Raw genomic sequence first — 24,508 nt, 5'->3', positions numbered from 1 at the left:
ATTTACAATGGCTTCTCCAAAACTGAAAATGCTATGGAGTTCCAAATACTGGAACTTAGATATAAAATTAAGTTCCACCAAACAAAATAAGCATTAGAATAAAATGTATTGTAAATATCATCAACAATTGATATTCTTTAAAAAATCCACAGGTGATTATCATCATATCATTTATAAAAAGTATTGTGGTTACATGTTCTCACATAATAACCAAAACCCAAAAAATCACAGCATAAAGATATTCTTTTAACATGATATCAACCAAAAAAAGGAAAATACTCATTTACACCTTTTAGAATGTGCAATTCTATCTCCAAAAGGGAATTCCTTGATATACATAAATCTAACATTCTCAAGACTAAAGTATATCACGGAACCAAAACAAAATAGAAGTAATAAATGATCATATTCTTTCCAAAAACCACTTTTACTCAAAATTTTAATGTAAACCTTGCGGAGTAAGGCTATTTAGACTGTGGATCCACTTAATTTCTGTTTGGGTGACTTGGAGTGACACATCACTGCATCTCCAGTGGTTTTGTATGTGTTGTATAGCTCAGAATTTTTTTATTTGTTTTTTCGAGCACTGAATCTTTGTCACTCACCGGACTGTGAGTGCTTCTTCCCGGACATTTAGGAACCGTGGCCGTCCTCCATCCTGAGGGACTGCGCATGCGCAGCCCTTTCTAAACCTTCAGTGTATGTTCCTTTAACTTAATTGGCAGATCAGGCAACACTCCCTATATTAAGCACCTGTGGTCAACACCACGTTGCCTGATCTTGGAGTCTCATTCCCCATGAGTCTCTGAAGGTGTTCCTGTGTTTCCTCGTTTATTCAGCCCAGCTGATTCCTGTGGTTTCCAAACCACTTCTACCCTGTGGTTTCCAAACCACTTCTACCTCTGTGGTTTCCATACCACAGCTACCCTTCTGTGTATCATCGTGACTGTGAGCTGATTCCTATCCGCTGCCTCCGTGCACTACAGTCTTCTAGCCACTTCAACTCTACCATGTATTATTGGGACTGTTAGCTGATGCCTATCCGCTGCCTCCGTGCACTACAGTCTTCCATCCACATCCACTCACCTGTTCTTCATCGTGACTGTTAGCTGATTCCTATCCGCTGCCTCTGTGCACCACAGTCTTCAACCTGCAACTCGTCTGTGTTTCATCATCGTGACTGTTAGCTGATTCCTATCCGCTGCCTCCGTGCACTACAGTCTTCAACCTGCAACTCGTCTGTGTTTCATCATCGTGACTGTTAGCTGATTCCTATCCGCTGCCTCCGTGCTCTACAGTCTTCAACCTGCAACCCGTCTGTGTTTCATCGTGACTGTTTGGCTGATGCCTATCCGCTGCCTCTGTGCGCTTCAGTCTTCAGTTCTTGTCAACACTCCCGTGTTTCCTTGAGACTGCTGCCACTATTGCTATCCGCTACTCTCCGTGATCAACAGTTCCAGTTCAACTCTGCTCTCCCGTGTCCCATCGTTACTGCACCTGCTGGTTGCTATTGGCTACCTCCGTGTTTCCGCAGAGACCCGCTGCTGCTACTCCTCAGCGCTACTCATCCATCTACTGCTGATCCGCTCTCCACGCTTTCCTGTGTTCCCTGCTGGTCTACCTATCTGTGCGCTGCACCTACTTGATTACCGCTTCACCCATCCAGGGACTTTGCATCCTGCCGGCCTCCTGCCGTTCAGGTATCTCTGCACTCCTGTCTGACTGCCTGCTTCTGAACCACGGTATGCATACTTCTCATTGACTGTGCTGTGTATTGCATACCTTGCTGGACTGTGTTGGTTCTCCTCTGGAGTTTGCTATCCGCTGAGTCTATTGCCATCATTGACTGTGTTATCTCGTGCTGGATTACTTCAAGAGACTTTCTATATTGGCAGTGCTGTTCAGTCATATATACATATATATTGTGCATATTACTGTGGATCAAAGTTAAGGTGCCCGTGTATATCTTGTGTTGCAGTCTCTCCCCGTGCACCTCCTCACATATATATTCAGTGGTACAACTTACTAGTGGCAGACCACTGATCCCTGTTTCCAGTTTCACCTGTTCCAGTATCCTCTCACATAGCAGTGGTACAACTTGCTAACGCAGACCACTGACTCCCCGGATACCTCCACTTGGATTCCATTCCTTCACTCTGACAGCGGTACAACTTGCTATCCGCAGACCGCTGACTCTCATCACCTCCTCGTTTCTGTTGGACATTTCTCCTCACTATAGCAGTGGTACAACTTGCTACCGCAGACCACTGACTACCTTCACGTGTCCTTTGTCCATACAGTTCCTCGTGTATTATTACCATCATATTGCCAGTGCTGCTAGTCATAGACTTTCCTGAGCATCTCATCATCTGCTATTTCCTGTTCCATGATCACCCTGCTACCAGAGTACCATATTACCACCTATACTGCTCTGGTAGGCCTATCACCTGGTGATCCCTGGGTAAAGACTCCTAGTGCCCGTGACAGTAAGATCAGGCCATGACAGACCCAGATACGGAACCTACAGCCAAAGAGATGCTGCGGCATCTGGTTACCCGTATTGAGCAACAGGAAGTTCGCCAACGGCATTTACTGCGGTTTTACCAGGCGTTAGCTTCCCAAAGAACGTCCGTGCAAGATGCCACAACTACTGTTGATGCTCCTGTGCCTTCCTCCGTTTCCCCAGTGCCATCCCAGGTGTTTACGGCTTCCACGCTTCACCTGCCTACTCCGTCAAAATACGATGGAGACCCCAAAACTTGTAGGGGTTTTCTTACTCAATGCTCAGTTCATTTTGAGCTCCAGCCTCAAAATTTTTCTACCCATCGTTCCAGAGTGGCCTATCTTATTTCATTGTTTTCTGGACAAGCTCTCGCATGGGCTTCCCCTCTGTGGGAAAGAAACGATCCATTGTTACAGGATAGTGCCGAATTTATTTTAACGTTCCGAAGTGTATTCGATGAACCAGGTCGTGTTATTTCCGCTGCATCCAGCATTCTCCGTCTTCGCCAAGGATCTCGCACTGTGGCTCAGTACGTCATTCAATTTAGGATCTTAGCCTCTGAACTTCAATGGAACACTGAAGCATTAATTGCCGCCTTCTGGCAGGGGCTTTCCGATAAAATTAAAAATGCACTGACTTCACAAGAACTACCCTCCTCTTTAGAAGATTTGATCTCTCTTTGCCATCGTGTAGACCTGAGGTTTCGTGAAAGAGAACCTGAGAAAACAACTTCGGTTAAAACACCTCTTCTCTCAAATCCTCAATTTCACCCAGCTTCATCTCCGGTGATACCCATGGAGATAGGTCGCTCCAAATTAACTTTAGAGGAGAGGGACCGAAGAATAAAGAATAGACTTTGTATCTATTGTGCCGATTCTACGCATATGCTCAATTCTTGTCTCAGGAAATGCCGGGCTCTAACCAATACTGGGGAGATAAGGTTAGGGTTCCTGGAGTCCTCTCCATCTTCTACGAAATTAAAAGCCTGCGCTTTTGATGTTACGATTTCCTTTGCTACCAAATCCTTTGAGTCACAGGCATTGATTGATTCTGGAGCAGCAGGAAATTTCATTTCTAAATCTCTAGTGAATCAATGGTCTCTACCAGTGATCACTTTAAAAACACCGATTACTGTGACTGCTATGGATGGATCACGTCTCATCAATGGTCTCATCACCCAGAGTACGTCTCCAGTAACGCTTCAGATTGGTGGGCTACACCATGAAGAGATTTCGTTTTTAATTCTTCCTGTTACGACAAGTCCGATTGTCTTAGGCCTTCCATGGCTTCAATGTCATTCTCCCCGGATTGACTGGCGCACTTCTCAAGTTACATCTTGGGGAGCTGAATGTCATCATCGTTGTCTCTCTCAAATGGTTTCATTCAAAAGACAGCATTCGTCTATTTCACCAGGTCCTCCTCCACAGGATCCTTCATCTACGGATCTGTGTGATAAGGTTCAGTCTGAACGCCTTCCTCTTCATCGGGCGTTCGTGACGTCATCGGACGTTGAAGATGGATCTCAGGAGTCATCTTCAAAAAGTCAAGTGCTGGTGGTTCCCGGTCACCATCCGTCTTTTCCGGAATTTCCTGCCCTCCCGCCCACCCAAGTTCCTGCTGTGGAGACTGCTTGTCAGACCTTCAAAAATATCTGGTCTCAGGTCAAAACCTGTTTAAAGAAGACATCTAACAAATATAAGTCTTTCGCAGATAGGAAGAGGCGGGCTATTCCACCACTAAAAATTGGAGATCGTGTCTGGTTATCTACCAAAAATATTCGTTTGAAGGTTCCATCTATGAAATTCGCCCCTCGTTTTATTGGTCCATATAGGATCATTCAAGTTATCAATCCAGTATGTGTTAAACTTCTTCTTCCTAAGAATCTTCGGATTTCCAATGCCTTCCATGTGTCCTTGCTCAAACCTCTCATCATCAACCGTTTCTCGACTCCTCCCTCAGCACCGCAGCCAGTTCAAGTTCATCAGGAGGAGGATTTCGAGATTACTGAGGTATTGGATGCAAAAATTTCGCGAGGAGTTCTCCGTTTCCTCGTTCATTGGAAGGGCTTTGGTCCTGAAGAGCGCTCATGGATCAAAGCTGAAGACCTTAGTGCTCCTGCCCTTCTGAAGAAGTTTTATTCCAAAAATCCAGACAAGCCCGGTTCCAGGCGTTCTGTGCCCACCTTTAAAAGGGGGGGTACTGTCACTCACCGGACTGTGAGTGCTTCTTCCCGGACATTTAGGAACCGTGGCCGTCCTCCATCCTGAGGGACTGCGCATGCGCAGCCCTTTCTAAACCTTCAGTGTATGTTCCTTTAACTTAATTGGCAGATCAGGCAACACTCCCTATATTAAGCACCTGTGGTCAACACCACGTTGCCTGATCTTGGAGTCTCATTCCCCATGAGTCTCTGAAGGTGTTCCTGTGTTTCCTCGTTTATTCAGCCCAGCTGATTCCTGTGGTTTCCAAACCACTTCTACCCCTGTGGTTTCCAAACCACTTCTACCTCTGTGGTTTCCATACCACAGCTACCCTTCTGTGTATCATCGTGACTGTGAGCTGATTCCTATCCGCTGCCTCCGTGCACTACAGTCTTCTAACCACTTCAACTCTACCATGTATTATTGGGACTGTTAGCTGATGCCTATCCGCTGCCTCCGTGCACTACAGTCTTCCATCCACATCCACTCACCTGTTCTTCATTGTGACTATTAGCTGATTCCTATCCGCTGCCTCTGTGCACCACAGTCTTCAACCTGCAACTCGTCTGTGTTTCATCATCGTGACTGTTAGCTGATTCCTATCCGCTGCCTCCGTGCACTACAGTCTTCAACCTGCAACTCGTCTGTGTTTCATCATCGTGACTGTTAGCTGATTCCTATCCGCTGCCTCCGTGCTCTACAGTCTTCAACCTGCAACCCGTCTGTGTTTCATCGTGACTGTTTGGCTGATGCCTATCCGCTGCCTCTGTGCGCTTTAGTCTTCAGTTCCTGTCAACCCTCCTGTGTTTCCTTGAGACTGCTGCCACTATTGCTATCCGCTACTCTCCGTGATCAACAGTTCCAGTTCAACTCTGCTCTCCCGTGTCCCATCGTTACTGCACCTGCTGGTTGCTATTGGCTACCTCCGTGTTTCCGCAGAGAACCGCTGCTGCTACTCCTCAGCGCTACTCATCCATCTACTGCTGATCCGCTCTCCACGCTTTCCTGTGTTCCCTGCTGGTCTACCTATCTGTGCGCTGCACCTACTAGACCACCGCTTCACCCATCCAGGGACTTTGCATCCTGCCGGCCTCCTGCCGTTCAGGTATCTCTGCACTCCTGTCTGACTGCCTGCTTCTGAACCACGGTATGCATACTTCTCATTGACTGTGCTGTGTATTGCATACCTTGCTGGACTGTGTTGGTTCTCCTCTGGAGTTTGCTATCCGCTGAGTCTATTGCCATCATTGACTGTGTTATCTCGTGCTGGATTACTTCAAGAGACTTTCTATATTGGCAGTGCTGTTCAGTCATATATACATATATATTGTGCATATTACTGTGGATCAAAGTTAAGGTGCCCGTGTATATCTTGTGTTGCAGTCTCTCCCCGTGCACCTCCTCACATATATATTCAGTGGTACAACTTACTAGTGGCAGACCACTGATCCCTGTTTCCAGTTTCACCTGTTCCAGTATCCTCTCACATAGCAGTGGTACAACTTGCTAACGCAGACCACTGACTCCCCGGATACCTCCACTTGGATTCCATTCCTTCACTCTGACAGCGGTACAACTTGCTATCCGCAGACCGCTGACTCTCATCACCTCCTCGTTTCTGATGGACATTTCTCCTCACTATAGCAGTGGTACAACTTGCTACCGCAGACCACTGACTACCTTCACGTGTCCTTTGTCCATACAGTTCCTCGTGTATTATTACCATCATATTGCCAGTGCTGCTAGTCATAGACTTTCCTGAGCATCTCATCATCTGCTATTTCCTGTTCCGTGATCACCCTGCTACCAGAGTACCATATTACCACCTATACTGCTCTGGTAGGCCTATCACCTGGTGATCCCTGGGTAAAGACTCCTAGTGCCCGTGACAGTAAGATCAGGCCATGACAGACCCAGATACGGAACCTACAGCCAAAGAGATGCTGCGGCATCTGGTTACCCGTATTGAGCAACAGGAAGTTCGCCAACGGCATTTACTGCGGTTTTACCAGGCGTTAGCTTCCCAAAGAACGTCCGTGCAAGATGCCACAACTACTGTTGATGCTCCTGTGCCTTCCTCCGTTTCCCCAGTGCCATCCCAGGTGTTTACGGCTTCCACGCTTCACCTGCCTACTCCGTCAAAATACGATGGAGACCCCAAAACTTGTAGGGGTTTTCTTACTCAATGCTCAGTTCATTTTGAGCTCCAGCCTCAAAATTTTTCTACCCATCGTTCCAGAGTGGCCTATCTTATTTCATTGTTTTCTGGACAAGCTCTCGCATGGGCTTCCCCTCTGTGGGAAAGAAACGATCCATTGTTACAGGATAGTGCCGAATTTATTTTAACATTCGAAGTGTATTCGATGAACCAGGTCGTGTTATTTCCGCTGCATCCAGCATTCTCCGTCTTCGCCAAGGATCTCGCACTGTGGCTCAGTACGTCATTCAATTTAGGATCTTAGCCTCTGAACTTCAATGGAACACTGAAGCATTAATTGCCGCCTTCTGGCAGGGGCTTTCCGATAAAATTAAAAATGCACTGACTTCACAAGAACTACCCTCCTCTTTAGAAGATTTGATCTCTCTTTGCCATCGTGTAGACCTGAGGTTTCGTGAAAGAGAACCTGAGAAAACAACTTCGGTTAAAACACCTCTTCTCTCAAATCCTCAATTTCACCCAGCTTCATCTCCGGTGATACCCATGGAGATAGGTCGCTCCAAATTAACTTTAGAGGAGAGGGACCGAAGAATAAAGAATAGACTTTGTATCTATTGTGCCGATTCTACGCATATGCTCAATTCTTGTCTCAGGAAATGCCGGGCTCTAACCAATACTGGGGAGATAAGGTTAGGGTTCCTGGAGTCCTCTCCATCTTCTACGAAATTAAAAGCCTGCGCTTTTGATGTTACGATTTCCTTTGCTACCAAATCCTTTGAGTCACAGGCATTGATTGATTCTGGAGCAGCAGGAAATTTCATTTCTAAATCTCTAGTGAATCAATGGTCTCTACCAGTGATCACTTTAAAAACACCGATTACTGTGACTGCTATGGATGGATCACGTCTCATCAATGGTCTCATCACCCAGAGTACGTCTCCAGTAACGCTTCAGATTGGTGGGCTACACCATGAAGAGATTTCGTTTTTAATTCTTCCTGTTACGACAAGTCCGATTGTCTTAGGCCTTCCATGGCTTCAATGTCATTCTCCCCGGATTGACTGGCGCACTTCTCAAGTTACATCTTGGGGAGCTGAATGTCATCATCGTTGTCTCTCTCAAATGGTTTCATTCAAAAGACAGCATTCGTCTATTTCACCAGGTCCTCCTCCACAGGATCCTTCATCTACGGATCTGTGTGATAAGGTTCAGTCTGAACGCCTTCCTCTTCATCGGGCGTTCGTGACGTCATCGGACGTTGAAGATGGATCTCAGGAGTCATCTTCAAAAAGTCAAGTGCTGGTGGTTCCCGGTCACCATCCGTCTTTTCCGGAATTTCCTGCCCTCCCGCCCACCCAAGTTCCTGCTGTGGAGACTGCTTGTCAGACCTTCAAAAATATCTGGTCTCAGGTCAAAACCTGTTTAAAGAAGACATCTAACAAATATAAGTCTTTCGCAGATAGGAAGAGGCGGGCTATTCCACCACTAAAAATTGGAGATCGTGTCTGGTTATCTACCAAAAATATTCGTTTGAAGGTTCCATCTATGAAATTCGCCCCTCGTTTTATTGGTCCATATAGGATCATTCAAGTTATCAATCCAGTATGTGTTAAACTTCTTCTTCCTAAGAATCTTCGGATTTCCAATGCCTTCCATGTGTCCTTGCTCAAACCTCTCATCATCAACCGTTTCTCGACTCCTCCCTCAGCACCGCAGCCAGTTCAAGTTCATCAGGAGGAGGATTTCGAGATTACTGAGGTATTGGATGCAAAAATTTCGCGAGGAGTTCTCCGTTTCCTCGTTCATTGGAAGGGCTTTGGTCCTGAAGAGCGCTCATGGATCAAAGCTGAAGACCTTAGTGCTCCTGCCCTTCTGAAGAAGTTTTATTCCAAAAATCCGGACAAGCCCGGTTCCAGGCGTTCTGTGCCCAACTTTAAAAGGGGGGGTACTGTCACTCACCGGACTGTGAGTGCTTCTTCCCGGACATTTAGGAACCGTGGCCGTCCTCCATCCTGAGGGACTGCGCATGCGCAGCCCTTTCTAAACCTTCAGTGTATGTTCCTTTAACTTAATTGGCAGATCAGGCAACACTCCCTATATTAAGCACCTGTGGTCAACACCACGTTGCCTGATCTTGGAGTCTCATTCCCCATGAGTCTCTGAAGGTGTTCCTGTGTTTCCTCGTTTATTCAGCCCAGCTGATTCCTGTGGTTTCCAAACCACTTCTACCCCTGTGGTTTCCAAACCACTTCTACCTCTGTGGTTTCCATACCACAGCTACCTTTCTGTGTATCATCGTGACTGTGAGCTGATTCCTATCCGCTGCCTCCGTGCACTACAGTCTTCTAACCACTTCAACTCTACCATGTATTATTGGGACTGTTAGCTGATGCCTATCCGCTGCCTCCGTGCACTACAGTCTTCCATCCACATCCACTCACCTGTTCTTCATCGTGACTATTAGCTGATTCCTATCCGCTGCCTCTGTGCACCACAGTCTTCAACCTGCAACTCGTCTGTGTTTCATCATCGTGACTGTTAGCTGATTCCTATCCGCTGCCTCCGTGCACTACAGTCTTCAACCTGCAACTCGTCTGTGTTTCATCATCGTGACTGTTAGCTGATTCCTATCCGCTGCCTCCGTGCTCTACAGTCTTCAACCTGCAACCCGTCTGTGTTTCATCGTGACTGTTTGGCTGATGCCTATCCGCTGCCTCTGTGCGCTTCAGTCTTCAGTTCCTGTCAACCCTCCTGTGTTTCCTTGAGACTGCTGCCACTATTGCTATCCGCTACTCTCCGTGATCAACAGTTCCAGTTCAACTCTGCTCTCCCGTGTCCCATCGTTACTGCACCTGCTGGTTGCTATTGGCTACCTCCGTGTTTCCGCAGAGACCCGCTGCTGCTACTCCTCAGCGCTACTCATCCATCTACTGCTGATCCGCTCTCCACGCTTTCCTGTGTTCCCTGCTGGTCTACCTATCTGTGCGCTGCACCTACTAGACCACCGCTTCACCCATCCAGGGACTTTGCATCCTGCCGGCCTCCTGCCGTTCAGGTATCTCTGCACTCCTGTCTGACTGCCTGCTTCTGAACCACGGTATGCATACTTCTCATTGACTGTGCTGTGTATTGCATACCTTGCTGGACTGTGTTGGTTCTCCTCTGGAGTTTGCTATCCGCTGAGTCTATTGCCATCATTGACTGTGTTATCTCGTGCTGGATTACTTCAAGAGACTTTCTATATTGGCAGTGCTGTTCAGTCATATATACATATATATTGTGCATATTACTGTGGATCAAAGTTAAGGTGCCCGTGTATATCTTGTGTTGCAGTCTCTCCCCGTGCACCTCCTCACATATATATTCAGTGGTACAACTTGCTAGTGGCAGACCACTGATCCCTGTTTCCAGTTTCACCTGTTCCAGTATCCTCTCACATAGCAGTGGTACAACTTGCTAACGCAGACCACTGACTCCCCGGATACCTCCACTTGGATTCCATTCCTTCACTCTGACAGCGGTACAACTTGCTATCCGCAGACCGCTGACTCTCATCACCTCCTCGTTTCTGTTGGACATTTCTCCTCACTATAGCAGTGGTACAACTTGCTACCGCAGACCACTGACTACCTTCACGTGTCCTTTGTCCATACAGTTCCTCGTGTATTATTACCATCATATTGCCAGTGCTGCTAGTCATAGACTTTCCTGAGCATCTCATCATCTGCTATTTCCTGTTCCGTGATCACCCTGTTACCAGAGTACCATATTACCACCTATACTGCTCTGGTAGGCCTATCACCTGGTGATCCCTGGGTAAAGACTCCTAGTGCCCGTGACAGTCTTTTTGAAGTGTTCTAGAATGGAGTGATTTTCTACTCCTCTATGATGGTCTTAAATGTGTTTGGCAAGACGGATCTTTAAAGACCTGTATGTTGGTGTTACATAGAAACTGCCACAACTACACTCTATTAGGTTATAACTGTCGTCATATAACAGGTAATAAATTGTTCAATATTATAAGATTAACCACAAAGTCTATGTTTATTGTTTTGTTCTTAATTTACCCCTTCTCTATACTCCACTCGCTCTCCCCTTGCCTTATCTGGCTCCCCCTGTGCCAGTCTGTTTTCCCTCCCTTAGGATGTAAGCTCACATGAGCAGGGCCCTCTTCCCTCCTGTCTCCTTACCGTTCTTCTGCTCCTTGTTTACTACATCACCCAGCCTGGAGTTTCTGAAGTATTGGTATTTTTGTTTATTGGTTTGTACTGTTTTACCCTGTTTAGTCTACTGTTTGTACGGTGTACGGCGCTGCTGAAACCTTGTGGTGCCTAACAAATAAAGGATAATAATAATAATAATAATAATAGTTTCTACATGCTGTATAAATTCCACATCTGTGGAATCCAGTAGTTTTAAAATATTTTTTCTCTTCATCTGGTAAGGATTTTCTTCGCATGTCAGTAGGTATAGGCAAACTAATGGTATTTAATGAAAATTCCTAATTAAATTAGTAAAATTTAATGGAAGTCTTCTGAAAAATAAGGTATAATTAGTGTGGGTGCTGCATAATCAAATTACTGATATTGATGTTGAAATGTGACCAGCCCAAAAAGTGCCAAAATAAGCTCAGCACAAGGGTGAGAAAATCCTCAGCAGTAAAGTTTAAAGTATAACAATAAAAATAGCATAAACTAGCGCTCTTCTAACTATCACCCCTTCATATATAAAATGACTGCATAATCATTAAAAGCAACAACAAAAGTATAACAAAATACAGTGTAGGAAATTGATAAGAGCATTTTGTTAATTAGAGATAGGAAATCTATTAAGATAAGCACAAGGGAAACAACTATAAATGGGCCTTCATATTTCAATAAGGTAAGAGATCATAAAAAATAGAAAACATTGTACATAAACATTGGAATCTTTTATCAAGATAAACCACAAATAATTTATCATAAGGCAGTTAACCTCTGCTTTACCTATTATGATACCCATGTCTCCACCCCCTGTGCTTCCCACATCCATTCATTTCATTGGATTTCTAGTTATTATATAGTGGTTAATGTGAATAACATAATGACACACTTAGCTATACCTTTCTCCAGGATATATAAATCTCATGGATTGTAAGCTTGCGAGCAGGGCCCACTTACCTCTTAGTCTGTATTACCCAGTATTATCTATTACAATGTTTGACCCCAGTTGTAAAGCGCTATGGAATTTGCTGGCGCTATATAAAAATAAATGATGATCATGATGATAATATAAAAGGTACTAAGATTGTAAGTGTGGTGACTAGATAAGCAGAAAGGGATACTAGCCTGTTTTATTACTTTAAGTAACTCATAAGAAGAGGAATTAGGCCTGCATAGGAAGGAAAACTAAAATATAATAAAGTTAATGCTATTTTATCAGACATCAGCTATTAAAACTATGCCTGCCAACATGGGCCATTTCACTCTTTACACATTATACTAGCGAAGGCCTTGATGAAGTTTTGTTTCAAGCGCATGTTGTAATATAGTCAGTGATGTATTTGAATTACTTTGAGAATTGTAAGGCATTTCCATTCTTTTCATGTAGCATGAACAATATCCATCAAAGGTAATCAGCATATAGTTATTAAATATCAGGTAATTATTATATTTCATGATTAATATTGTAATATATTGTCTGGTATAGTTAATTTCAGTATTATGTTAAGGTATTGGTAGGTCCTGAACAAAGATTGCATTAGTAGTAAAATATGAAATGTGTACATGTACCAAAATGTGTGGATGCACATAGGTGGTCTTTTCTGGTCAGCTGCTTTTGACTAAATACACACTTTGCAAACACTTGAGTGCAATAAATGGCAGCTAATTGTTACAGATGCTCAACTTTGCATCAAAGCGGTTCTCAAACAGATTGTTAAATTGGCTCTAAAGGTGAAACTTGGTGACAAAATCCCTTTAGATAGACTAATAGGGCCTGAGTCATTAAGGGGAGCAAAGCATAAAAAATGAGTACCTTTGCACCTTGGCAAAACCATGTTGCATTGGAGGGGGAAGTAAACTTAAAATGTAGGGACAGATTTATTGTTGCAATAGGGCATGTCCTAGATCAACTTTAAATTTCAGTATAAAAGTAAAGCTATCAAGCATTTGTGTGTTACATGAAAAAACAGCCAGTATTTAACTTATGTGCAAAATAAACTAATTTGCACCCCTTACATTGTTTGTTCAGGAACAAACATACTCCTCTTTTTTTGTTTTTCTCTTCTTAATGACACAGGCCCATACAGTGTAGGTAATTTCAAGCACGTCAAACAGATTTGACCAGGTTTGAGCCAGTCTGAATATGTTTGAGGTTGTTCAAGCTTGTATAGTTTTTTATGCAGGCTTCAACTTTAAACTAGAACACAGTAATGTTCACTGTACAATTAAATGTATAAAATACTATAGAATGTAACAATTTAAGCTCAAACAGGCAAATTCACAGTTTTTTTTTAGCATATTTTACTTTAGTTGTGAGTAGCGAACTTGAACTTTGAGCCCAAACTATACCAATTTGAAAGGCCAGATTGTAGCATAAACAAGTTTGAGGGCTCACTTGTCAATGTTCATATTGGCCAAGTTCTAACAAATTTCAAATACTTTGAACATTTCTGGAAGGTGAACTTCAAACATTAAACACAAATGTACAGGATACTGTTAAACCCAAGGATATAAATTGAGGGATAACACTTAGTTGCATAGCTAGCATACACAGAAGGTGCAAAACACCGCTTACATGTGCAGAATCAGCTTTGGACCAGCCAGGTAGATTTATTTTTGCAAACACTCTTAATATGCTGTTGAGCTGCATAGGATTATACAGATGTTGACACATGCAGAGGATCAAAAGTTACAGAGGCAGAAGGGAGGAGTTGGGTGTATTGTATTTTCCTAGCAAGTATGGAATAGTGCACCAGTGTACCTCACTTTCTGGAGCAGAGATTAGGTGTTCTTTTGCAGAGAAAATTATTTCAATTAGATAAATGCTTGGATAGGCATAAAGTCATTTCCAGTCCACAGAAGAACAATAACTTTTCACCAGCTCAGAGCTAGTTGGCTTTAGGGCTCATTTTACTCTTTTAATGGGACAAATTTGGCCCCTTCATGTTGCACAGGGAAGCATATTTTCAAGTGTACACCAAGAAACGTACAGTAAAACTTTCATTAACAAAATTGCCATATGTAATAAGCAGGCCCGGCGCTCCCATTATGCAACCTTAGGCAGTTGCCTAGGGCGCCGGGACCTGCAGAGCGCCGCTGACTAGATTTTCTAATCTAGTCAGCGGCTCAGGAGAGAAGTGCAGCGGCGGCGGGGTGATCATGTGATAGTCTGGCCGGCGGCGCCTCTGAGGTATCACACTGTCTGTCACTGACAGACAGTGTGAATAAAGTTCTCCCCTCCCCTCTCAGCAGGCATCGCGAGGAGCAGCTAGAGGAAGAAAAGGTAAGTAAAATGTAATTATTTTTTTATTTAGTGTGTTCGGGGGCGGGGGGCTTTAATTCTTTTCTGTTTTTTTTTCCCCCACCGGAAACTTGCGTGACCCTATATTATTTTCATAAATGTAGCTAAATTTGCCCTTGAGTTGACTTTTTCCATTTTCACTGAATTGGAGATAGGATCAGAAGGTGATCATTCAGTAATTGCTCGTTCACTTTTAGTGCTATTTTTAAACACACTTAAAATACGGGGGCGCGGGCGGCAGCGGCGAAATTTTGCCTAGGGCGCCGTGAACGCTAGCACCGGCCCTGGTAATAAGGACTTCTCCATGTCCCCTCGCTCTCATGATTAATGTAAACCAAATATGAGGCTAAACTTAGAAGTATTTTACGTGAAAAGGTACAAAGCGATAGGAGACTGGACTTTGATGTGATGACACTTTTGCCCTGTGCTTTTCTGTCCCCTATTTTTCAGCTTGATGAACTATCTCCTGTGAGATGAAAATAGCTGTGCAGAACCAAACTAGTATCATAACCAGTAGTATCACACTGTCAGTAAATGTCAGGTTGGCAGCAAGAGCAAACATATGGCTGGTTCAGCATGAGCAGGTGCACAGAGGTTCTGTGCAATAGGGCAGTCCATAAGGGTTTTATTTTATCTCATTTCTAAATGTAAAAGCATTCTTATTGCTCTGAGTAACCTATCATTACAAAATTGCTCTCATGGCAACCCAATACCCAACTGCTGAGCGCCACTTCAGGCATTTATTGGTGCTCAGAAGAGAGACGGAGAATTGAGGAGCACGATCAATATTAAAAAAAAAAACAACTTCTGTGTTTCAAGCTGATTCTGATGCATTTTATTTGAATAATATAATGGTTGCCTAATGTGCTTGCTGTAGTGGAAGGGTGATGTGGGAGTTGGAGTCACATTTTAACAGAGGGGGAGTCATCACCATGCGGCCCCAAAAAGATCAGCAATATAATTTAAACTTCTCCATAACTGCCAGTGAAATATGCAGCATCACAATGCACTGGCAGATGGTGGATTTGATGTATGCCAATAAAAGTAAGGAGACCGATCTTATTTCCTTGTTTCCTGTTTTTGCTTCCTTTTTTGCAGGCGTCCTATGAATCTGCAACTATTGTAGAACTATATGGTGCAGCATGTCCTCTCTAGAATGTCATTCTGAGACACAACAGTTGGAATAGTTACTTGTTCTGAAACTATACATTTCACAACCGTTGGAGAGTAACTGGTTGCTATATGAATCAGACAGTTTGCGTAGCTAACTATTATTATTATTATTATTATCATTTATTTGTTAGGCGCCACAAGATTTCCGCAGCGCTGTACACAGTACAAACAGTAGACTATACAGGGTGAAACAGTACAGAACAAGAAACAAAAATACCAATACTTCAGAAACTCCAGGCAGGCTGCTGCAATAAGCATGGAGCAGAAGAACAGGTGAGGAGACAGGAGGGAAGAGGGCCCTGCTCATTCGAGCTTACATCCTAAGGGAGGGTTGACAGACCAGGCACAAGAGGAGCCAGTTGAGGCAATGGGAGAGAGGGGAGAATGAGCGGAGGAAATAGGGGTTAAGTGGATGGGTGGTAGGCTTTGAGAAAGAGGTGAGTTTTGAGTGCACGTTTGAAGGAGCACAGAGTGGGAGAGAGGCGGATGGAGCGAGGGAGGTCATTCCAGTGAAGGGGGGCTGCACAGGAAAAGTCCTGGATTCTGGAATGGGAAGAGGTGATCAGAGTGGAGGAGAGGCGACGGTCATTGGCCGAGCGCAGGGAGCGGGCAGGAGTGTGAATGGAGAGGAGGTTGGAGATATAAGGGGCAGTAGAGTGGGAGAGCGCCTTGTAAGTGGTGGTGAGGAGTTTGAAAAGAATTCTGTAGGGGAAGGGGAGCCAGTGAAGGGCAAGGCAGAGAGGGGAGGCAGAGGAGGAGCGGCGTGAGAGGTAGATGAGTCTTGCGGCCGCGTTGAGAATAGAGCGGAGGGGGGAGAGACGAGAGTGGGGGAGGCCGGTGAGGAGGAGGTTGCAGTAATCCAGGCGGGAGATGATGAGTGCGTGTATGATGGTTTTGGTGGCCTCCTGAGAGAGAAAGGGACGGATGCGGGCGATGTTGCGTAGTTGGAAGCGACAGGCTTGGGCAAGGGAGCATGCTTGGGGGCTTCACAAGCCCCCAAGCATGCTCCACAAAAGATAGGGGGCATTGTGAAGTAAATCGATATATAGGGCATCATCACCACCACTTACCTCCGGGACCCATAGTCACCGTACTGCAAGCAATGGCGATTATTCAACTACTAGTTTCACGACCCAGTGAATTCCAGCCAATTAGAATTCATTAGAAATTTGTCAGAGCATTAAGCTCTCGTCCCTGGTCTACTGTAGAATTTGTAGGTGCAATATAGTACTCCAGACAGAAGTGCTGCTGTAGTCTGTATATATACTATTTCATCAATGTAACAGTTAATCAACCCTGCTGCATTCCTCAGCAGTTTACAAGCTGCACCTGTTGCTTAGATTTTTTAACTCTTGCTCTCCCTATTAATTGTTGAACTTATGCTGTCATACTGCTGCAGTTGCTTTTTTTTAGATCTTGGTCCTGCGATCCTAAAGGAACATTTGTCATATTGAATCTGTACAGGTCATTAAAGTCATATTTTACTTTTTTGGGGTGTCAATTACAATTAAGTATTTATATAACAAAATTCTTACTACTTAATGCCTTTTGTCATCGGGGTCCTGAAATCTAGAAAAATAAGAGTATACAAACCAAATTGTCTCGATTGATAAAGACACCTAAGTTTACTTTTAATTATGTTTACATAACAATGTCATAATTCTTAATGCTAATAATTACTGGCAAATTATTAATTGTATTCTTTCTAATAAAACTTTATTCTGACACTTATTTGTAGGTTCAAACTTTTTTCAGCATTGTAAAATTACTTTCAAAACTGGAGTTTCACAAATTTAATGAACTACCTTAAGGTTATTTGAAGAAACTTCACAAGACACATGTTATTACATTAATACAATTGTACTGCAGGGAAAAATATTATTTTCTATGTATTTTATACATAGACTCAATTCATTCTCATGAGCCTCTGAAAATATGTTGGCCTTGGCATTTAAAAATCAGCTGTTTTTCCTTTTGAATTTCTTTACTTCAGGAATACACGTCAGCTTAGAGTCGAGGGCACAAATTATTAATTCTGTGGCGTTTCTCACTGTTTCTGGCTAAGGCTCATTTAAACATCTAGTCAAATCTGGAGATATGGGAACAGAAATGTGCCATGTTAGTTTGTTTGTTTGATAAGAGATATTTCTTTTTCGTACTCCTGCTGTTCTGACATTGAATTTTATATAATCCTCATATAGCAATAAACGGATTTAGGGCTCACTACACACTGGTAGTTATCTACAATGCACGAGTAAAAATGAAAGGATGCTGCAAGATTGTCTAACCAGACATCAAACCTACTAATAATCAAGATATTGTAGAGAAGTATGAATAGTTATACCATGTGATAACTGTCTGTAAGGTCACAAGTACATAGCTCTTACCGTTTCTGTTCATCCTCCATTCTGTTACTTTACAGGTGAATGGAGGAGAGATGGATATTCTCATAGAAATCACAGACTTATATCTCTTCTTCATTCTCCCGTAAAAATCAGGAATGGGAAAGAGACTGAGATAAAAATAATAGTCTATGTGTGGTTTAAGTTCATACACGCAAAGCTCAATAACAGACTGTCACCTAGCTAAAAAATGTCCCATCACCACAATATTAACTAATGGGCTTTCAATGCAGGCAAGTGTGACTGTGTGCCTGTGACTTTATATGATTGTCAACAGCTTCTGATAGTCAGTTGTAACCTCTTTGCTAGGAACACTAATTATGTAGCTGCACAACCCCCCCGCCCCCCCAAATGTATGTGCAGCTTCAGCAAAAGTCTTTACTGTACAGACTGACTAGAGGTCTGACTAGAGGTCTGAATCCATTGGTCCAGTTGGCTCAGTTATTTTACACCATTATAATCTGGCTCAATCAGGGCCGTACGCCTGCACCATCTTCTGTCACGACCACGCTTCCCAAAGAAGCTCTAGGAATGGATACTTTGTACCTACCAAACCGTACTTGGTGCTCCTGGTCATATGGTAACTATGATATATGTGTAGGGCTTCCATAACTTTTAAATGGAAACTTCCTTCCCCTTTCCAAACTATTAAAAATATATCTGTTTTACTAAAGAATCTACAACTTGTTAACATTGAATGGTCATAACCAAGACTTGAAAATACAAAATTATGAATTATTGTTCTTCTGACTAGATCTTAATATTTAGTTCTCAACATATTACACAGATAAATAAATGAATGACATGGGTGCATAGGTTTGGCTACTTCTGTATATTGTATGAACAGTGATAATAACAGCATTTAGATAGAATATTTAATATTGTATATATAATAATATATGTTACTGAAACAAAGGTGAAATATGTCTGATTCTTTGATAACTATATAGCTGACAAAATATTTATTTATCCCTTAGGTTGTAAGCTTGCAAGCAAGTCCTTCTTACCTGTTTGTCTGTATTATCCAGTATTGTATATTATTGTGTTTGTCCCCAATTGTAAAGTGCTACAGAATTTGCTGGAGCTATATAAATAGTTTTTGATGATGATGATTTATTTGAGCGTTTTTTTATCTGAGTTTGGTTTGTCAAATTTGTTGATGGTGTTGGCGACAGGAAAGAGAGGGGATAGAGCAATTGTCAGACAGGGAGGAGAAGAAGAGAGTGTTAGAGCAGGAAGTTGGAGAGGAGGTCCAGGAGAGTAGGGACGGGTCAGGGTCTCCAAATACTACAGGCAATATTAAATCTGGATACAATGTGAAATTCAATCATCTGGAGTACTGTGTACTCATACCCCATATAATACTGGTCTATGACCACCTTTTCGGCAGTAAGCTGCAAAGACCCCTATATCACATAAAAAACTGTGAAAAGCTGTGAAACGGGGTTTGAGCAGCAGTTAAGGTGGTTGGCCCTATAAGAAGTATTGAAAACTGTTGCAAGAGAGTGTCTGATATTAAAAGTAGGGTGAAGGAGAAAAAGGCAGAGGAGAGGAGAGCTGCACATGCGGAGAGGAGTTTAAATAACTGTTCCCATGTGAAATTATTTAAAGTGTCAATGTCCAGGACATGGACAGGCTTTTGTCCCACAATCAGATGGGGTATAGGCACAATTTTACAGTTAAAAGTTTTTATAATGAGTTTTGTAATGAATCAGTACTAAAGCTCATACATTTTTTACATAAATCCAAGATGGCTGACACATGTATTTAATGTGCCATGTGTATGACATTTTTTAATTTCACAACATATATATATATTTAAAAGTGCATAAAATAATCTAAATCTTGTCCCAGGGATTCAACCTATTTCATCACAAATGCAGGGCCTGTCACCACCCACTCAGCATGTGGATTATGAAGCTGTAGAAGGTTTGTCAATCTTATTTTTAAAAGCATAGCTGAGCATGACCAAAACTATCCTGTGCAAACAACAGCTGCAAAAACAGACAATGCATCTCAATTGTCTACAGCCATAAAAGATTTCAGAGAAGTTCAAAGAATTTTAAGGATTATTATGAAACAGAAATGCTGACAATATTCTAGCAGGATCACAAGGGCTTCAAATACCTGCCCACAAATCGAGAAATACAGTTATGTACAATTATTATTACTACTAGCCTATAACACATAGAGATTAGCCTTGTTCAAATGAATACAACTCTCAATAGCATAACTGGAGCAATGATAGCGTACACTTCCAAAGTTGTATCTGTCTGTGACCAAATGCAATACATTATTCACTCACTTACCTGGGTCATCATCTTCTGTGGAATGCATACAGACCACCCCCCATGCAACATCCATGCCCTCTACTCCACAAAAGTACAGTGTGCATACCAGGGGAGACGACTCCCAATGTGCTCATTTGAATCAATAAATTAGGTTTTGATTTGACATTTTCCGCCTATAAATTTTTGTTAATATTAAAAGTTTTCTGCTTAACATTCAAAATGTACATACACCATGATATAATGAATCATATATTGGTTTCAGTACAAGAAAAGTGTTGGTAGTGTTACGACAACCAGTGCGGCATAAACTTATAGAACAGGTATAGGAGGTCTTCACCTATAGCAGCCGCCTTTCCCGTAGAGACTGGTTACGCTCTCAAATACTCAGATGCCCCCAGGTCTTAAACTCAAAGTAGTATAAGTTTATACTCACACAGCTGCATACGGGTACAGGTGATGGCACACGGAACAGTGGCAGACCAGCGATCTGCAGACTGGATGGAGCACTGGAGGAGGTGTCAGGAAACAGCACGGTCAGGGTCACAGGCAATGGTTCAGAATCCAGGGACAGGCAACGGATCAGGATCACAGGCAAAGGTTCAGAATCGGTACACAGGCAGAGGTCAAGGGTTACAGGCAAAGGCTCAAATTCCAAGAACAGACAAGGGGTCATACACAGGTAGTAAATATCCAAGGTTCTTCACCAAACAGTACAGGAGCAAGCTACAAACTGGCAGACAGAACTATAACCGGCAGGGAGGCTAAGCCCTCCCTGCCTTAAATACCAGTATTAGCCAATGGGGGCAGAGCCATCAGCCACAGGTGGCTGTATTAGAAAAAAACAGGTGGCCACATTGCGCACGCGCCCGGCTGGAGCTAATGCCGGGATGCGGCGCTATCTGAAACAGCATCCCAACGGCCAGGACGAACCCCGGAAATGACGTCCCGGTCGTCATAGCGACGGCCGGGACGCAGGTAAGAGGGTCGCGGCGGTGCTCGTAACAGGTAGACATTACTATTTTATTATCACGCATCTCACCAGGTTAGCTCCGTGTTGTTCCTTGTGTGCTTTGGTTTTCCTTGGTTACTGCTATCTTCTGTTCAGCCTGGCATTCCTCTATCATCGGACGCCATCTTGCCCAGTGGTCTGCGCATGCACTACCCCGGGAACCTTCAAAACCTCTGCTCCGCAGTGATTGGATCATCTCCAGCCAGTTCCCTTTATAAGGGCTCTCCTCCATTTAATGGGTGCCAGATCATCAGGTCTCTCTACCTGATAGTAAGCATCCCTTCTGACTCCTGTAGTTCCTGATATCATGGATGGTGCAGCTCATCTCTACTCAGCATTGCTGTGCAGCTCATTGCCACTCAGCATTACCTGTGCAGCTCACTACGATGCAGCATTACCTGTTCAGCTCACAACTTCTCAGCAATTACCTGTGCAGCTAATCGCTACTCAGCAACACCTGTGCAGCCCACCCCTTCTCAACATTACCTGTGCTGCTCACTGCTTCCCAGCAATTAGCTGTGTAGCTCATTGCTACTCAGCATTACCTGTGCAGCTCATCGCTTCTCAGCATTTCCTGTGCAGCTAATCGCTTCTCAGCAACACCTGTGCAGATCACCACTTCTCAGCATTACCTGTGCTGCTCACTGCTTCCCAGCAATTACCTGTGCAGCTCATCGCTACTCAGCAATACCTGTGCTGCTCACTGCTTCCCAGCAATTACCTGTGCAGCTCATCACTACTCAGCAAATACCTGTACAGCTCATCTCGCTTCTCAGCATTTACCTGTGCAGCTCATTGCTTTCCAGCATTATCACCACAGAACATCGCTCATCATTGATCCTGTTCCAGCTTTATAACACCTGTGTGGATCTCAATGCTTTTGCTCTCTGCAGCTCATCGCTTTACCACCTTAATGGATCAGCTTATCTCACAGTCAAGACCTGTGCCATCACTGCAGAGCATCGCTCATCATTAGTCCTGTTACAGTGTAATAACACCTGTGTGGATCTCAGTGCTCCAGCTCTCTGCAGTTCATCTCTTCACTACTACTTCTATTCTGCCTAACAGCTAATTGGTGGTTCTGCGCATTATCTGCTTCATACTCCCTAGAGAACCGCGACCTGCGGTTGAGAGCAGCTAAGACCATATTCTCTTGCGGGAATCCCTCGTGATCACCTCTCCTCCGTAAGACTCCACACTTCTCTGGGGATAAGCTGTCACTCGAGCAGAGATCAAGACCATTCCCATTATCTGGCTTTCGTGACATTTATTGATACTGTATGTTATCAACAAAGTTGATGTGCTTAGTAGGGTTGACATTTGAATTCAAATGCATATCAGGTTCATGGTGACAAATGCACACACCACGATAAAGCCTTCACTAATGAGGAATGCTCTAAAAGAAGGGAACAAAACTCCCTCTGTTTTTTTCTCATTAGCTGAAGGAAAGAGCACCCCTGCTTTGTCTCTGTCTACTGCATTTGTTATGTGCATATTTTTAGTTAAGGACACTATTGTAGTTGCATAGAGGAGCACTCCAGATTTATTAAGGCTCTTTAACCTTGTCTTCAATAGTCCAAAGGTATGTTATATTACACTTCTAGTGGATATATGCGACTCATATCTGTGTGCAACCCGTTATATGTGTGTGTATATATTGTGAGATAATCAGCCCGGGGTAACCATCTTCTGGGGTAGATGGCTGCACTTCAGACAGACCAGCCAGGGATATTACACCAGTCAATTGTTTTGATTTGAATAGCTACAGCTAGTTATATTATCCAGTCATAACAATAAACAAACATAAACAAAATCCTTGCCTGTCTTGCACTGTAAACATACAGGAAGACTCTCTCTTTCAAGTGAGGAATCTTGTGTCTCACACACATACAAAATACAAGACTTACTGATCACCGTATGCAGTGTCTCTCAGGAGGCATCCAACCTCCTCCCCAGACTGTGAGAGAGACAGAGGAAACTACCTAGCAACTTTTTGTCAGCAGCTTGCAGATGTGACTCTTTATTAGTCTGCTGTGAAACTGGGAGATCAGAAGATCCGGACTGGGTCTTATCTATGGAGCCCACATTTCTCTCTCCATACATAACCCCAGGGAACCTTACCAGTTTTTCCTGAAGCTGAATGCGCTCTGTGGGAAGTTCCCTCCCAAACAAAAAAATTTCCCTGTGGAATTACAGCATAAAAGACAGAAAGCCTCTGACATATAGTTCTGCCATTCACCACTTGCCAGTGCTTCTGCCCCTATATACAGTACTGTGCAAAAGTTTTAGGCAAGTGTGGAAAAAATGTAAATGAATACTTACACTGTGCTTAACCATTCAGTCAACACAAGTTCACTATAGCAGCAGTGGGACCAAGTTATCCCTCCTTGATTAATCAATCTGATAACTTGTGAAAAGTCCTATCAGCACTCATAATAAACTGATCACAATTAAATAAACAATGATAATGTCCAGTTGCAGGTAATAAGCCTATATGAACACTTCTATATTCAATAATCTAATATGGACACACTGATTTACAAATAGAGCCTCTATATACATGCATGTATTAATATGAAAATGGTAATGACCAGATGGAATCTGGTACCACTATATATCACAGACAATGCAAAGGATTAATGTTTCAAATAAATTATGCAATGATTGCAAGCAATAAAATATTATAATAAAATAATATAAAAAAGTATAAAAGCTGAAAATCAAAAAACAGTCTTAAGTACGGAAACTGAATGCATCACAATGGCTGACTTGATCTTGAAGTTAGTTGTAATACATGTCCCAATGGAGGTTTGACATAGATAGTTCCATAAGAAATTCTACAGTGAGTTCATGTAGTATGTTCGTATGTTTTGTGAGATACTACAATTTGGATGTCCAGAAACCATGTATGTGGTAAAAGAACAAGGAAAATATTCCTAAACAGCAGTGTCTCTAATCGTGGTGGGAAGAAGTCGACGGATCGCGTGCATTACAGTGTGGAACGCACGCACGCCACTTCCTGTGTACAGGATTCTGAGTAGTCAAAGTAGATGTGTCAACCAACGCGTTTCATCTCATAAGGGAGAGGTTTTAAAGGATGAATGAGTTTTGTATTGCACTAGATATATACCTATCTCTTTTTCCTCATTGGATGACTTGTATAAGATAGTGTTCATTGTATGTTAAATCGTTCTAAAGCATATATAATTACCTGTACACTGTATTCAAGTCAACATAGGATAGCAATTATTCTAAACTAAAACATATT

The sequence above is a fragment of the Mixophyes fleayi genome, chromosome 1 (genome assembly GCF_038048845.1).
Source record: "Mixophyes fleayi isolate aMixFle1 chromosome 1, aMixFle1.hap1, whole genome shotgun sequence".
Taxonomy (NCBI): Eukaryota; Metazoa; Chordata; class Amphibia; order Anura; family Limnodynastidae; genus Mixophyes; species Mixophyes fleayi.
This window is presented reverse-complemented; position numbering follows the sequence as displayed.